Below are 18,429 nucleotides of genomic sequence, written 5' to 3' on the forward strand. Positions count from 1 at the left end.
AGAGAGGAGTTGAGGGAGCTACGACAACACCCAATTGCGGAGCAATGGAAGGATATATTACATACCTGGGAACACCTGAGCCATCCCAGTAGTGCAAAAGAAGACAGTGAGACTTCCACAGGTTAGGTTATGGAGAACAGTGGGGACAATACTCAACTAAACTCGTTGAATCTGGTGGATAGTAGCGGGCCCCCCCATTCCTCCCCATTCCCTGCGATAAGGAAAAGCTAGTGCCATATAGACTGGAAGGGTCCGTCTATGGACCAGGCCTGTCATGGCGTGGGCTAAAATACGGATGACCCCCACCCACAACAACGCGCTTTTCCAACACTAACTTGCAACCTACTCCTGCACCAGTTAAGCCACGTAGCTTAGATATTTTTCTTTCCGCTTTCTACTATATTTTCCATTACATATTATTCTCAGATGGCGTCGCAACACTTCCCGTCCAAACGCAGTTACCCCAGAGTAAAGGGGAAGCACATCACATTGCTGGAGGGACTTGTATAGGAAGTACAATCTGAATTACTAATAAATGCAATGAGCGGCAGGGAAAGGATATAGCAGTCTTACTCTGATATGCTGCACTCCCTCCCCAATCGTTATGCAGTTGCTAATAATATTATGTATTATCCTCAATTTCAGCACCACATGCTTTAAAGAGATGTAATGTCTAAACGCAAGACAATTATTGTGTGACATATGATGCATAAACAAAATGCCAATAAAGATAATTTTCACCCCAAAAAACATTGGGAACCCTAGCTAAAGCTAAGGAGAACCCTAAAATGCATAGAAAAACTGAAATCATAGAATTTTCATGTATTGATGGTGTATGGAACTCTTGCCCACAGTGCCACCATAATCTCTCTCGAAAGGAGAAAAACGAGTTTTATAACCTGTGTCTGCTCAAGGACCATAAGTATAAAAGGTATAATAAGAGTGAGGCGTTTTCCCCGGGACTGTAAAGTGAGGGAGAAACAGAGGTTGGCAAACGACACCTTGCTGCAGTTACAGGCAAATTACTCTCGCAGAGATTTGGGACTGTGGAGGAACACAAACACTACAAGGACCATAGCCTTAACCTCACAAAAATGAAGCGACGAGGAAAATGGCGGCAAAAAACTCATAATACAAGAAATGCATGCCTGTAATGCCTCAAGGTTGTGGTGTAACACAAAGTGTACCAAGGTTCAAAACACAAAGACACCGCTGTGGATAAACCATGAGACTCTGGCTAGACTCAACTAGGGGGTCAAGGAAATGTTGACCCTGAGGAGGAAGACTCCCACGACATTGAATAGTGGGTGCTTGAAGATGAGAAAAAATTGTCTCACAGCTGAAATAGGAGCCCTTATCCAAAATAAAAAGGAATTTGATGACACTCTCAAGGCCTCTAGAAATCCAGCAATAACAGAGGAGACTAGGAGGCTAGGGGAGGAACACAAGAAGAGTAAGAGCAAAATGAGCAGGGTACATTTCAGGCTTGCGGGTCAACAGGAGGGCTGGCAAGATCATGACACACACCTGCATAAAGAAGGCATAGACTCGTATCACTCAAGACCATCCTGTCCAGATGACAATTCAGTATATAACTCTGTCATTAAGAAAGCGGCAGGCACCCTTGGTGTACAATTAGAAGACGAACAAACTAACAAAGCATGTTTCCTGCTACAAACCTTGCTTCTATCACAAAAAAAGAACCAATATTCTTAGTATGAGGAACATTTACTTAATAGGTTCATATGAGTACAACAATTCTTGAAATAAACATATTCACAATAAGTCAATTTTGCTTGACACAGAAGCTCGCAATAGGGAAAACCTGTGAAAGTATAGCATGTGTGACTTATCATTTGGAAAAACTTGACGTTGAAATTGCAGCTCGCAATCTGCATGATATCAATGGTCCATGATGCTAAGTTTGTGATTCATTGATTTTAAACTACATGCGAAATGGGACTGTTAGATCTGGGGGTCTCTAGTTTGCAGAGGTAGGTACCAATGTTCAAATAGGGACCCTTACTTCTAGTCAGGGTAAGGGAGATACACTCTTTAGATAACCCCTGCTCAACCCCTTAGTAGCTTGGCACATGCAGACAGGCTTATCAAAGGCAATGTGTAAAGTATTTTTACCAACACTCACAGTAACACAGTGAAAACACCACAAATGGACTCCACACCAGTTTAGAAAAATAAAGTTATTTAATCTAAACTACGCAAGACCAAAACGACAAAAATCCAACATACCTAGTTCAAGAATATGATTTCAAAAGTGTTCTAGGGTTTGTGTCAAAATAATCCACAATTGCATCACGTTTAGCCAAAAGTACCTTTAGATGCGACAAAACTTCCAAGTGGAAACTGCAGCGTTGAAAAACAAGCCATGCGTCACTGCTGAGACCCTGGGGAGGCGATGCGATAGCCCCGCTGGACGCAGCGGGCGTGTTGCGACAAATCAGGTCTGTATGGGTAGGGATGCGATACCTTGTATGGATTCCGGTGCACAGGTTCTGTAAGAAGCGTCTCGCAAAGGCACGATGTGATGATCTTCGGAATGGCGACTATCTCGGGTGCGGTGGCGATGCGCAGCGTCGATCTTCCCCTCTCGCGCCCCCTCGATGCGATGTTCACAGTGACGTGATACGGTCCGCAAGCAAGCGGTGCGGCGATCTCACCCAACGGTGGCAGGCTCTGCGACGATACTCGCAGCAGCAGGAATCTTCCTGCACCGGGCGGATGCGTCGCAAGCGAAGGATGCGTCGGCTCTTGCAGCGGCAACAGGCGATGCGACAATCTCCAACTTCGCGGCGGCAGGAATTTCCTCGCACTCTCGGGGATGCGCTCCGCAGGCGAGCGATGCGTGAAAACTTCAGATTGAGGGGTTCTGCTCGTGGTGGCAATGGTGGTCAAGAGGAACATTGCCAGGGCATGGAGAGCTGCCCAACCCCGACGATAGGTCAATGGAAGATGGACCTGGACTGGTGTTTCGCAGCTGAGAAGCCCATATATGAGAGATAGGGCTTCCCCAAAGAGTGTGAAAAAGTGTGGAACCGGGGGCATGGCTTAGGCGGCGATGCATTGAGACGTGTTCCTGAGAAGCTCCGGTGATCCGCCGCCGCTTATATGAGCTATTATAGCAGAGCTGGGGTGCTATAAAGCGGCCCTGGGGGTGAAGGTCGACCACTGCGACTTGAGGCAACCGTGGGGAGCAGCGGATTGCTTGGCGGCACACCTACGGGCTGGCAACTGCCGCGGTTGACAATTCTGAGAGCTGAGCCTGCCATTTTGTGAAGCCTGGTGGAGGAGCCGGATCCGTGCCACCCGGCGAGATTGCTGTCACCTCTGTGAGTCCGGTGCAGGCTGTGGGATCCGGACTGGCATAGGTACACTGAGGGACCGAGGCGGCGGTACTTGGATGGGAGCTAGCTGCAGCAGAGGGCGACCGGGAGATGCGGTGAGAGGCGGCGGTGCGGCCTGGTGAGGCCTCTCCCGCGGAGTACGCTGTAACAAGACGGAGGCCGCCCCTGCGGGAGCTGGTGCACTGGCCATACTTGGTTCGCGACTGCCCGAGAGCGGGGTGCTAGCTGGGGACAGACGGCTGTGAGGCGAGAGCCGTCCCTCAGCGTGGACCCGGGTGGAGGTCCTACTACTCAGCTACCCGAGTGACTAATCTGGGCCCTGACACAAGGGGGCCTGCGGTGCCTGGAGGGGGCGAGAGCAGTGGAATTGAGGCCTGCACGCACCCAGGGGGAAGCTGAGGAGGACCGACGGACGGCGCCCGGCAGTTGCTTTGGTGGGGCCTGCGCTGGGGTAGCCAGAGGAGCAGCCTGGAGGCATCGTGGACTGGCGGGGCTTCCCCGGCGGGCCCCTCAGGTTGTGGTGCGGGAGACAGACTACGAGAGAGGACCTTCTGACACGGTGGGTCACCGAGGCCTATTGCGGGTGTGGCGTGGTGAGGAACTGGGGGCCATAGTCAGGAGCGCTGGCCCGGGCGGCACTTGGAGGCCCTGGACATTGCGTGTTGCTGCCCCCGGGGTCCTGCTCTCCGCTCCCCCCGTGCCGCCATTTGGGCATCGGCTCCACGTGAAGGGGGCGCCTGACTCGGGGTGGTAGTGCCGTCATCTTGATTCTGAGCGGAGGGTCACCGCCTCTGCTGAGGCGGTGATCTGCTGCTCTTGTCGGATTGAGTGGCCTGGGATCTCTCCCTGGTGGGGTTGTTGAGGCCCACTGTCGGCAAAGAGCAGCTGGACTCGTTGGGGCCTTGAAGTAAGTGGCGGGCCTCCGAAGGACTTGCAAGTGAGCGCTGCCATTTTGAGACCCGGATTTGGCGTTTTGCTGCCCCTGGACACTGGTGTTGCAGCTAGGGCCCCCTACCTCCGCCTGCGCTGCTGCATTGGGGCTGGAAAGGAGTCTGGGGGTGGTCTGGTGGTGCGGTGGTGGCGCTGTGAGGGCCTGCGTCCTTTGGTGTGAGGAGATCAAGTGGAGGCTGCCCTTGAGACTGGTGAGCTGGGGGTGGTGTGGACGATGCATGGATTGGACAGCAAGGAGTGGCGTGAACCGGCACACCCCCTCCATTAGGGCCCCCTGCTGAGTGGCCCCCGCGCATTGGTCTGCCTCCGTTGGGGTACATGGGAGACTGTAGAGGGGGGGAGAGGTTGTGGAGCAGGTGGATAACGCGACCCATGGACTAACTTGCACAAACTCTTTGAACATACTGTGCTTATTGATACCTTACTGCAGGGGGGGCAGGAGAGAGGTACATGTTGTTTGGTGGGGAGGGCTGGACCTCTGCATAGCAGCTTCCTGAATTTGCTGGCCCGGGAGGGGGGGTGGACCCTGGGTTAACAGGGTCCTTCTTGTGATCCCGTCTCTGGGGAGCTGGGGTGGATAAGGGCCTCTAGGGAGGTGGACACCCAAGGCGGACCCCAAGGACCTCAAGAACTTCCGGCCGATCTTCCTGCTCCTGTTCCCAGCGAAGGTCATCGAGAAAATAGTCAACATGCAATTGGCCCGCCACCTGGAAGACAACAACATCCTGGACACGTCCCAGTACGGGTTCAGACGTAACCACAGCACCGAGACCGCCCTTATCGCCTCCACAGACGACACAAGGCGCCAACTAGACAACGGCGAAACATCAGCCCTCATCCTCCTAGACCTATCAGCCGCCTTTGACACGGTCTGCCATCACACTCTAAAGACACCCCTCCTAGAAGCCGGAATCCAAGAGAAGGCCCTCGACTGGACTACATCCTTCCTCTCCGGCAGAACCCAGAGCGTCCGCCTCCTGCCCTTCCGATCCGAGGCCACCGACATCATCTGCGGCGTCCACCCCCTCAGCCTGGGACGACTCCTGGCGGCCGACCACACTGGGAACAGCACCAACACTCACCTACCATGCACGCAACGTAGGAGTCATCCTCGACTCCTCCCTCTCTATGTCTAAACAGGTCAATGCCGTCTCCTCCTCCTGCTACAACACCCTCCGCATGCTTCGCAGGATCTACAAGTGGATCCCGACCGAAACAAGAAGAGCGGTGACACAGGCCCTCGTCAGCAGTAGACTGGACTATGGCTTCGCACTCTACGCAGGAATTCCAGCCAAACACCTACGACGCATCCAAAACGCCTCCGCCTGACTGATTGTCAATGTCCATCGCCGCAGCCACATCACTTCCCACCTGAGAGATCTACACTGGCTCCCTGTCGACAAAAGGATCACCTTCAAACTCCTCACCCATGCACACAAGGCACTCAGGACCAGCCTACCTGAACAGCAGACTCAGCTTCTATAACCCTACCCGCCAGCTCCGCTCCGCCAGTCTCGTCCTTGCCGCTGTCCCCCGCATCCATCGTACAACCTCCGGCGGCAGATCCTTCTCTTACCTCACCGCCAAAACCTGGAACACCCTCCCTACCCACCTACCGCAGACCCAAGACCTACTCGCCTTCAGAAGACTCCTCAAGACCTGGCTCTTCGAGCAGTAGTGGGCCCCCCACTGCACCCCCCACCCTCAGCGCCTTGAGACTCTCACGTGTAAGTAGCACGCTTTACAAGTACTCTGATTGATTGATTGATTGGTACTTGAGTCCTGAGGGATTGGGGGCTGAGGGGTGGGGGGGGCCACTGCGCATCTGGTCCTCTAGTTGCATCCTTGAATATTGCTAGATAGGACTTGCAATGTCGGGAGCTGGACGGGGGTTCCTTCCTGGCACACAACTCCTGGCAGATACAGAGTGCGCTGCTTGGCTGCCGGCCCGCCGCTGCGGAACTGGCGATGACTCGTTCCAAAGGGGGTAGGGCCGACCAGGCGGCGACCCCCAGGGACAACTCGGTTGTGGCAATATGGGATAAAGCAGGAGCGTCAGCGCCCGCTGAGGGATCACCGCAAGCTGCTGGGGACTCGCAGCCAGTGACCCAGGCCTTTATGACCTCCTTCATGTCCGAACTCAAGATGGAAATTGGCTCCCTGCGCTCTGAGGTGCAATCCTGCGTGCAGGAACTTCGGAAGGATGTCACGTCCTGGGGGATAGGGTAGACGGGCTAGAAAAAACAGTAGACGCCCGCACGGAGGACCAGGAGCATATTTGGCAGCGTTGGAATAGCAGAACATCGAGCTACAAGTCAAGCAGGAGGACTTGGAGAACCGGAACCTCCGTATCCTGGGGGTTCCTATCGGGGCAGAGGGGAATGACATGATGACCTACGTGGCGCAACTCCTCCATGAGGTCTGGGGGTAGGAGGACGCTTCCCCGCCGGCTTTGGACCAGGCCCGCGAGGAGACAGAACTTCTCTCAGACATTTTGACACGTGTACACTTTTTTACCGAGAAGGAGGCTATATTAAGGGCGGCAAGGGACAAGCCAGATCTCAAATACGAGGGGCACAAGATACAGATTTTTCAAGACTTGGCGCCCAACACCTTGCGCAGACGCCGAGCCTTCAGGCCACTGACGGAGAAGCTGCGGGCCCTAGGCATCTCTTATCAATGGGGCCACCCTTTTGCCCTCATCTTCCATTGGGAAGCCAAACGAAGAGTAATAAGCTCCTACCGGGTGGTGGCGCAGCTGCTTTGACTACCGGAGTTGCCGTCGACCAGCTCTTCTCGACAACTGCGCCAGGAGCGGGTCCCGGCCAAACTGGCTTGGACCGCCGTCCAGCGCCACCGCCGTTCCCCCTCCCCTTGATGAGCGATCTGCCTCGCAGGCCAAACAAGACATCATAGCGCACATTCGGTCCCTCGAAGGGGACCGGGAAGAACCTCCTTCACGCCCTTCTACACCATGACCAATTGACCAGCGATTTGCTATGTCTTGAACACTGCTCCTCTGCTGATACTGTGCCTTCCTCCCTGGGTCTGTTATGTGTAGTGAATCCTTAACCTGCATCCCAGTTCCTGGCCAGCGGGGTGGGGACACCAGGATCCTATCACTGATTGCCCTTGAGACAACTACAGGCCTCCCCCGGTCTGTTCCTCAGGGAGTGACATCCCTGAGTGCATCTGAACCCTTGGGTATAGGATGCCCAGTGACTGGGACAGTACAGTGTTGCCCCGTTGGCCTTTGTTGACATCCATTGCTGTGTGGCCCGGTTGGGACGCTTGATCTTTTTTTCCTCTTCTAATTCCCTACTGGTCTTTCTTCTCCTCTCTCTTCTCCTTTCAGTGTGCGATGGGTGGGGAGTCCGGTGGCTGCGGCCTTCTGTATGGGCTGGGTTGGAGGGGCCCATCTATGTGTCTATGTCTCTGCAGTGGGGGACTGAAGGGGCGTGGGTGGGCCCCGCTTGACACTCAACATTACTGCGACTTTACCTAGTCCCTTGAAGATTTTAACGCTCAATGTCAAGGGCCTGAACTCCCCCAATAAACGGAGACAAACGTGGCTCTACCTCCTCCAGCAGAATCTCAACATCATATTCCTGCAGGAAACCCACCTGTTGCAAGCGATGTGAAGCGCATGGCGCACCCTAAATATCCTCTCCAATTTTGGGCTGCAGCAGATATTAAACGGCGGGTGTGGTGATACTGTGCTGGACTGGCTACAGGCGGGGGGACACTAAGCCTTTTAGTAGTGGGGACGGGCGCTTCCTTAAAGTTACTGTGGAGATTGGAAGGCGCCGGTTTATTCTGTGGTATGTTTATGCGCCCAACCAGATGCAGGATAGATACCTCCAGACACTTTTGCGGGAACACGTTCCATATGGCGACCCTTCATTGATACTGGGAGGGGACTTCAACTTAGTTTGGGACCCAGAAACAGATCGTAGCGATGCCTCGTTCAGCGGAACTGGGGCCATGTCCTCTGCGCTGCGCACACAGATAATAGAGCTGGGGCTGCTGGATGCGTGGCGCTACCACTCCCCGGGGCTTCGGGACTACTTGTTCTACTCCCATGCCCACCGTTCGTACTCTCTCATAGATTATTTATTTACCTTGCATGCCCTAGTGCGGGACATGCTTGGAGCTTCCATGTCGGATATCTCGCTGTCTGATCATGCCCATGTCGAACTGCTCCTGCAGGACCGGCCGCTTGCTCTGCCCGGGAGGCGCAATGGTGCTTGCCGCCGAGTATTTTCCGGGATGCAGCCGACGGTGAAAGCATCCGGGTAGCCATTGACTCTTACTTTGCCAGTAATGGCCTCCCGGAGAGACCCTTCCCCGTGATGTGGGAAGCTTTTAAGGCCACGATCCAGGGCCACATCACCTCTCTCTCGATTGCGCGGAGGCACGAGGCTTGTAAGTTGGAGGATAATTTGGCGAAGAACATAAAGCGGGCCGAGCTAAAGGACCAGGAGCATTCTTCTTTGGAGTCCAGGCGGCGGCTTGCCAACCTGAGAGGGCAGCTCAGGCTATTGCGTAGCAACAAGGCAGAACACTCTTTGCTGGCGTTAAAGCAGCGATATTTCGAGGGAGGCGATAAGGTGGGCCAGTTGCTGGCGGGGAGACTGAGAACGCGTGCGGCCAAGGCCCACATAGCCAATATACAGCTGCCGGATGGGACCAGGGTCATTTCGTGGAGAGATAAATGTGAGGCGTTTCAGGACTATTATACTGCCATGTACAAGGAGGAGACTCCGCCCCCAGATGTGGTGACGGATGTCCTGAATAGTTACGCGGGGACGCCACTACACCCGCTTTGTGCAGAGACCCTGGAGGACCCTATCATCGAGGAGGAGATAATGGCAGCCATGAGGGACCTCCCTTTGGGGAAGACGCCGGGGCCGGATGGCCTACCCCTGTCCTTCTACCGCATGTTCTAATCGCAGCTTCGACCCTACCTTCTACGGCTGTTTAATTCTTTTACGGAAGCGGAGGGACCGTCCTCTGACATGGGCATGGCGGAGATAGCGTTAATACCGAAGCCTGGGAAGGATCCCACGCTCTGTGCGTCTTACCGCCCCATAGCTCTACTAAACACTGATCTTAAAATCTATATCAAACTACTCGCAAAACGCCTGGATCCCTACATGCCGGGGCTCGTGGACCTGGATCAGGTTGGCTTCATCCGAAATCGGGAGGGAACGGGTACTGTGCGAAGCTTGCGCATCTTGTGGGGAAATTGCATCACTGGAAGATCCCGGCCTGCCTTCTATTGCATGACGTGGAGAAGGCGTTTGACCGAGTGGACTGGCCCTTTCTTCGGGCGGTCCTGCAGAAGGTTGGACTAGGTCCAAAGATGATCGCGAGTATTATGGCCCCATACATAGGGCCGTAGGCCAGGATTCGGATCAATGGTCAGTTTACGGCACCAATCTCTATTCATAGGGGTACAGGCAGGGGTGCCCTCTTTCTAAGCGCCTTGAGACCTCTTCTGGTTATAAGTGCGCTATATAAAAGCATTTGACATTGACATTGACACCCCTGCTGTTTGCCCTTGTAGTGGAGCCCCTAGCGGAGATGATTCGCCGGACATCTGATATTCATGGTATCCCCCTTGGTGGCAGAGAAACCAAGGTGGAGCTGTTTGCGGACGATCTTATCCTCACCCTCACGCGCCCTCAGGATTCCCTTCCGCCATTGCACACTATACTGTGCCTTTTCGTGAGGGCCTCAGGTCTCAAGATCAATCACGACAAGTCTTGAGCCCTTAATCTTACCATCCCGAGGGAGGAGATACCCCCCCATGAAGGACCTGGTGCCCTATCAGTGGGCCTCTCAGCACATTCGCTGTTTAGGCCTACTGCTGACCCCTCTTTGGAAACATGGTCATCGGTGAACTGGCGAGAGTGCCGGAGAGCGGTCCTTGACGACCGCGGAGGTGGAGACCTCTGATGATATCGTGGCTGGGCAGACTAAATGCCATCAAGATATCGATCCTCCCTAAAAAAATGTATTTGTTCCAGTGTCACCCCACTCCTATTCTGCTCCACTGTATACGAGGCCTGCAGGGTGAGCTCACGTCCTTTATCTGGGGCGGGAAGCTGCCTCGATTCTCCCAAAAGCTCCTCATGACACCGCAGGATAGGGGGTGTTGGCCTGCCCCAATCTAGTGGATTATTACTGGGCCTCGCACCTTCGCTTTGTGGTAGAGTTGGGGGCGCGGAAGAGTGAGAGGGGATGGCTGCATATGGACCGAACGGTGACGGGGCGAACCATCTGGGATCTTGCATGGTTGCACCGAACGGCACGCTCTAGGAGCGCTTACATAGCGGTGTCCACAAGAACGGTCTTAGAGATATGGGACAACATAGCTGTGTCCAGAGGCCTTACAACGTTTCCCTCTCTGCACACCCCGATAGAGGGGAATCCGCTCTTCCCGCCGGCCCATCAAACCCGTGCCTTTGACAAATGGATACAGGGGGACTGCAGGGTGATCTGTGATTTATATGAGGGGAGCGTACTTAAGTCCTTTGACCAATGTACGGAGGAGTTTTGCATACCATTGGAAGCGAGAATGCAGTATGCTCAGCTGCGGCATTGGGTGTCCGAAGGGGAAATGTACCAGGCGGCCACCCGCGACTTTACCCCCTTCTAGAGGTTGGCGCGTGCTCTTGGGGGATCAAAAGAGCTGATTTCACAGATCTATCAGATTTTACAAAACCGTCGGCTCTGCCCTCTCATCCATACCAGCACCAATGGCAGCTGGCGTGCGGCGCGGACATTGAACCTTCACAGTGGTGTAGACTATGGCGAGACCTCCCCAAGGTACACCGGACCATCCCACAGCGGGAGAATGCCTACAAGCTCTTGACCCAATGGTATTATACACCTCAGCGACTTTACAAGATGTTCCCCGCATCCTCTCCCCTGTGCTGGAGGTGTCGGTCTGCATCTGGGGATTTTATTCATATCTGGTGGGCGTGCACGATGTTGACCATATTTTGGAAGGAGGTCCTTAGCCACATCAAGGGGGTACTGGGGATTCCACTGCCTGAAGCCACAAGCACAATCATACTAGGCATCAAACCTGCCAGGCTGAAGGCGCTCACCCGAAGCGATTGGATCTTAACGTTCCATCCAGATGCTGGGAGCGGCTAAGCAGTTCATAGCCTTGTACTGCAAGAGAAATGAAGCCCCCCCAATAGCAGCTTCGTTTGTACGGCTCTGGCATGTCATCACGATGGAGATTTTTACAGCGCGACTGCAAGCACGCGACACTCGTTTTAAGGCAGTTTGGCAGCCCCTAGTCCACTTCCTTTGTACTGTCGAACATGCACGCCACATGCCTACCAGGCTCAGAACGCTGCACCTTTTTGAGGATGCCTTAGTTCCCCCTGACCCCGGTAGATTGCTTCTGTAGGCCCCCCTGGAACGTGGGTGCTGACCCAGGGCCTCTTTCATTGCTCCCCCCCACCCCAGCGCACATTTCTTTCATTCTTGCTGTGCTCTCTCCTCTCCTTTACTCCTATCTTCCTCTCCCTTTCTCTTTTCTCCTCCTTCTCTCTCCTACTCTTATAGTTATTGGGCCCTGTTGGGCTGACTTTAGATTTTGGGCTAGTCGCCCGCTTGTTCCTTGAAATAGATCTAAGGGGTATTGCTTTCTTGAATGCCCGGAAGCTAGTACAGCATGTAACTTGAGACGCGGCCGGCCCCAGCGGGGTTGTAGGCAAAACGCTGTGTAACAACTTGCCTTTCCTGTGCATGCCTCAAGGTCCCAGTGTCAAGTTTTTCCGTGGCCGGCCCTGCTTAGAGTTGTAGGCTTAACGCTGTGTTTAAATATACCTGTGGTATGTGTCTTTGCTCAAAAATAAAAAAAGATCTGAAGCAAAAAGTGTGGAACCCATGGGAGACATACAGGAATCCTTGAAGGAGGCGACAGAGGGTGTGTGGTCAGGTCACTAAGACGGGAGGGGTTAGCAGTCCTGGGACACTAGAAGGAATGACTCTTGATCCATTGGGATTGCCTTAATAAAAGATTGCAGACTATGACGAAAGGGAAGATGCAATGTATTTTCCAACATTTATTAAAGTAATATGGTACATTATCACTGATGTATGTTTAATAAAAAGACTTGTTAAGAAAAGATTGAGGGGTTAATTCACATATAGGGTCACTCGCTTTGAGTCTTACTTTTTAGGAAATCACGAGTTTCCTACTGTGGGAAAATGATGTGAACACTTTTCAGAACTTGAAACTTATGGACTGTCATCAAAAAGGTGGATTCTGTTGCTTGGATGATGTTACGATGGAAGAATAGATTCATGGTCTGCTATGGATTTTTTTTAAACATGGGTTTTCTTACAGTTTGTATGCATTAAAATAAAATTATCTTATTGTCAAGGGATTTTTTTCTAAAATGGTTGTTTTTGTACGAATCATCTTAGTAAATGCACCGTTTTATTATGTTTACTTCAAAGTGTTGACCAGATGAGCTCATTAATCTATTAAGCATTCCCTACTACTTCACCTCAATTCAGTGTGGAGCTTAAGGCTGCCTTTTCCCCGAGTCGAGAGACTGGCTAGTTTCCAACCCTTGACCTTGGAGCAAATTCAGCAAGCGCTCATAAGAGCCAAATCCGGATCTCCAACAGACCTGTGACTGCCCAGGATTATAGATCTATTGACCAGTCCGCTCCCCCTGCTGTCAACACTTCTATAGAACAGGGCACTATTCCTACAGCACGGAAATCAGCACAGATCATCCCAATCCAAAAAAAAAAAAAAACAATGTGAACCCATTAACCCTTTCGAATTACAGACCAATTTACCTACTCCTCCTCTTGGGTAAGCTGCTCAACAAACAGCTGATTAAGTATCTTGAAGCTAATCCGATCTTGGATCCCTCACAGTCCGGTTTTAGAGCCGAGCATAGCACTGAATCAGCCCTGTTTGTTGTAACTGATATCAATGGGTGTTCACTGGATTCAGACACCCCAGACATGCTCGTGCTCTTAGACCTATCTGCTGCATTTGACACGGTGTCTCATGCCTAGCTACTCCTATGACTACAAGAGGTTGGTTCATGCCTGGTTCCAGGACATTTTGAAAGACAGGAGGCAACACGTCTCTCTGGGAACATATAAATCCAAACCCAGGCAAGTTGATAAAGGGGTACAGCAGGCTTCCTGTTTGAGCTGTACGTTGTCCAACATTTATGTGGCACCCCTGGCCAAAGTTATTAGAGCCTATGCCGGTTTGAAACCATCTTCAGATGGCACACAGTTGGTCATTTCTTTTAAAGGAGACATTAACAAAGCAAAGTCCCATTTCATTTCTGGTATGAAGGCAATTGATTTCTGGCTGGAAGTTAAATGACTGCCTCCATCTGAACCCAGGTAAAACTGAGATCATTTTGTTTGGGAAAGCCCAAGACCTGTGGTCCTCAGACTGGTTGCCTCCAGAGGAGGGAAAGGCCCCTTCTCCCAGTAAGGGAGCAAAAAATCTCTGAGTTAAGGTTGACCAGGAACTCAACATGAGGGAGAAGGTTATAGACACACCAGCATCTGCTTTACCACTTTGCACGTACTAAAGAAAGACTTCCTGTTTCTCCCACTGACAGTCAGAAAGACCTAGGAACAGGCGCTGGTGGCAAGTCGGTTGGATTACAGAAATGTTCTATTAGCTTCTGTGGACAAGTCTTTAATAGCCAAAATTACAGATTATGGAAATCACGGCCGCATGACTGATCTGCAGTCAGCCCCCCAGAACACCCTCGGCTTCTCTTCTACCTTCCTTGCATTGGCTGCCAGTAAAGGAAAGAGTTACATTTAAAATTTGCTGCTTAACCTGTACAACAATCCAGGGAAAAGGATCCCAATATCTGTCTCAGAAACTCAAGAGCTATGTTTTCACTAGGAATCTGCGTTTCAGTGATAAAGAGCTGCTTGTGATTCCAAGCATCCGACGCACCAGATGTGGTGGTAGAGCCTTTTCTTATGTGGCTCCCACCATATGGAACAGTTTGCTCTTCTCTCTTCAAGCCTTTCCTAACTACTCCAATTTCAGGAACTCACTAAAAACAGTTCTGTTCTAGATCTCATACACAGGCTTGGATATAACCGAGTGCCAAGATACCCCTGCTGGGGTGATTCATGCGCAATATCAAATTGTATTAATAATGGTTAAATGGATAGCTAGAAGCCACGCGGGGCTACCAATATCTGATAAACCAGTTCCTAATACCCTCTCCCTACGATATCAAGCATGCTATGCAAGGAAGGTTTTTAAGGAATCAGCCTCTTTCAAGGCCATCTTACCCAAAAAGGACAAGAAATGCCAGCACTCCACAAAAGATGATACATAGATGAAGACGAATGCCCTGCAGACTCTCTGAAAGTCTTCACAGCCAGAAAGAGGGCGAATATCCCAACATCTACCAATCCACCACCGGACAGGGAAAGTAATGTAATAGGAATGGCGGGAGCCGCGGGAGAAGGATGAAGAGATCAGTCGCCACACAATGGCACCCTAATTCAAAGACAGTTAAACAGGTATGGACATCAACAGTGGAAAGAGATAGAATATCCGAAGCGGCACCACAGATCAATACAAGAAAAGGGAAAAAAATGTAGGCACTAGATACGACTAGCTGGCACTGGTACCTTCCTTAGGAGGCATGCCTGGGGAAGAGATCCGGCTTAAACAAGAGCTGCTGGCATTCAACGTGACGTTTATGGGATAAACCTTCTTTGGGGCAGCAGTAGATGACTCTCTCCACCAGATGAAAAAGGATAATGAGAGCGCTGCACTTTAGAAAGTCCTTTAAAATAGGAGCTAAACCTATCAAGAAAACAATCAGTGGGGAGGGCATGGTTTCAATCCAATAGACCATATTTACACAACAAAACACTGCACAAAGACGCAGGGAAAATACCTCACAACAGCGAGACTGTCCTTTCAGGGCAGGGCCATGGGAAAAGGCCCAAAATGGTCCGACTGTGTCTCCAAATGACTTTTAAAATAAGGACCCCTGACTTTTAACACCTGTAGGGACAGAAAAAGTTGTTATCTCCAGCAAATGAGCCCTCAATATCTTAAAATATGAATATGTTATAGAGCTACTGTACAAACCACAGACATCAAAACAATAAAAAAACTTGCAAAGGGGGCGTGGCTTGGCCGGCGAACATGGCGGTCGTGTAGAGCCGGAGCTCCGACCAGCCTTCAACAATCCTACCGAAATATGCTGGCCTGGTCATCTGGTACGATTCCCTGCGATGCTATACGTATCCTGGTCCCAGAGCTGTCAGGGGGCTGTGCCTGGGGGCTCTGAGTCCGCTCCTGGTGCGGAGAGAAGATCCGGCGGGAGACCGCGTGACGAGCGGTCCGAAGCGGCCTACTAAGCCGGGGCCTCGATTTCTGGGAACTCGTTCCGGCGCACGCTGACTGGCAATAAGGATCGCGCAGAGCGCTGGAGCGGTTTCAGCCACGCTGCACCTGCGGGGATCCTGGGGCCCTGAGGCGGTGGTCCCCGGTTGGCGACGCGGCCGGAGACGTGGCTGCAGTGAATACCTGGCAGACTCCGGCGGCAAGGACGGCCGAAGAGAGCGGCCGCCATCTTTGATTGGGAAGGAGTCGGAGACCTGCGTCTGCTGTGAGGACGGCTGCCCCGCGTCATTGGCCGCGGCCCCGGGTCCAGGTCAGTGCGGGGTCCAGCGGAGAGCCGTGCGGGGCTGTGGCCGAGCTGCTTTGCCCATCGGGGGTCAGGTTGGGCCCCGGGCTCCTACTCACTCGGGGCGCCATCCCATCCTGCCCTGAAGGTCCCGGCCCCATAGGGGGGGGGAGCAGCAGCAAACGGTGCCGGGGCCAGTGTGGGCCCAGATAGCCCACTGGGCGTGGACACAAAGAGACCGTGAGGCTCCGCGGCCCGTCGGGGGCCAGTTCGGGCCCCGGCGAACACTTTTGAGGGAGCGGCCCGCACAGTGGCCTTCTTATTGGGTGAGGTATTGTGAGGCTGCGGCTACCAGCTGGAGGTCCTCCGGAGCTGGCTGGGGAGCGGCACTACAAGCTAGGGTCGGAGATACGGGCTCGCGGGCCTCTACCATCCCCCAACCGACGAGCAGCTGGCGGTGAGCGACTGTGCTGGGCAGTGTCGGTGGAGATATCGGCTGGAACGTGGGCCGGAGGGAGGCCTCCCTCCCCGAGGACATCATGACGCGGGGAACACAGGGCAAACAAGGCCCCATTGACAAATTTACCGAAGCCGCCGGCGCTAAGGGAGTGCAGGCTCAGGTGCCCGATAATGCTGCGCTCCTAGCTGCAATCACACAGTCCAGAGATGTCCTGGATGCCAAAATCGGGGCAGTAGGCTCGGATGGTATGCTCCTTCGGCAGGACTTGCGCAACGCCGTGGAACGCATAACAGGCGCTGAAACGCGCATTTCTGCTGTCGGGGATGACGTTACTACCCTAAAAAAGAGGGTCGTTGCCCTGGAAAGAACACAGAAGGATCTAGCTTCGAGAACTGAGGATGCGGAGGGACGTACCAGGCGCAGCAACCTTCAACTCTTGGGCTTTCTGGAAGACTGCGAAAAGGGCAATGCGGAGCGTTTCCTGACACAATGGCTGAAGGGATGGATGCCTGCCGACACTTTGTCCCGCTGCATTGTGGTGAAGAGGGCTCATCGGGCGCTGACGCAGAAACCCCCCCCCCCCCCGGGAGAGCGCCCTCTCCCTATGATTGCAAAATTACTGAACTATGCTGATAGGGAAGCCATTTTGAAACAGGCAAGACTAAAGGGTAAACTGACATTTGAGAACTCCAACATTCTTATTTTCCCGGATTACACAAAGCTGGTTCAACAGAGACAGTCATTTGCTGCTGCCAAGGCTCGCCTCCGGGGCTTACAGTTGCCGTATGCTCTGCTTTATCCAGCAAGGCTGCAGGTCATCTTTCAGTCCCACACTTTCTTCTTTGACACACCGGAGGACGTTTTTCGCTGGATTGGTGAAACTGTCAAGGTGCGCGTCAACACAACGGGGGGCGGAGATTCGGATTCCTCAGTCGGGGGCCCCTCTGGTAGGGGTCCCAAGAAGCAGCGAAAGCGCCGTGGCAGATCCCGCTCGAGTCGCGACTCGCAATCAAGATCCAGAACACGTCCAGACAAAGACTTGCAGGAGGCTCAGGAGAATGTGTCCTGAAAGTAGGAGGAACTGACATTTGCATTTAACGTTGCTAGATTGACCGGGGCCTCTGGCTTTGGCTGGAGGCCACACTTGCCCAGGGAGAGGGAGGGGACGACAGCCTAGTTCTACTTGGGCTGTGACTCGGGGATCCATTGGAGGGGTTTTCCCGTGCTCCCTGTTGGGGCCGAGATCACGCTCCGACCACGACAGGTACTTCCATGTTTGGGAGGTGCGGGGTGGGGGGAGGAGGAGGGGGAGGGAAGTTGCTGGGGTTTGGGAATGTTTTGGTTCAAGGGGGAGGGGGGGCTTGCGCGCAATTTGCTGCTATCGTCCTGTCTTGGGGATTGCCACTGCTGGCTAGACACTACTCACGGTTCTCTCTACAAATGTCAGATAGTGGTGGATCACAGCTAGGTCCCTGCGGGACACGCCTGTTGAGTTGGAATGTGAGAGGGATGCTGGACAAGGTGAAGAGGGGAGCTGTGTTCGCCTGGGCTAAGAAAAGGGGCACCGATATATTGTTGTTGCAAGAAACTCACCTGCTAGGCACCAAGGCGCTTTGCTTGCAGCGTAATGGTTTCATACATGCCTTCCATGCGGGCTTCACGAGGGGGTCACGGGGAGTAGCCATTCTTATACACCGTAGGGGCCCTTTTAGTCTTAGACGCACATGGGTGGATGCTCAGGGCAGGTATGTGTTCGTGCAAGGAGAGATTGGGGGTGAGGTGGTGGTCCTTGGAAGTGTGTATGCACCGCCCTCCCCTGCAGTGGGAGCTGGTGGAGAAGTTGATGTCTCTTTGGGTCGACATGTCCACAGCCCTGTCTGTGGTGGGGGGGGGGGATTGGAATGACGTCATGAATGTATCGTGTGACAGGTGGCGAAACACTGCTGGCGCTGGTGGGGAAGAGGTGAGAGGAGAG

Source organism: Lissotriton vulgaris, unplaced genomic scaffold (genome assembly GCF_964263255.1).
Source record: "Lissotriton vulgaris unplaced genomic scaffold, aLisVul1.2 SCAFFOLD_781, whole genome shotgun sequence".
Lineage (NCBI taxonomy): Eukaryota > Metazoa > Chordata > Amphibia > Caudata > Salamandridae > Lissotriton > Lissotriton vulgaris.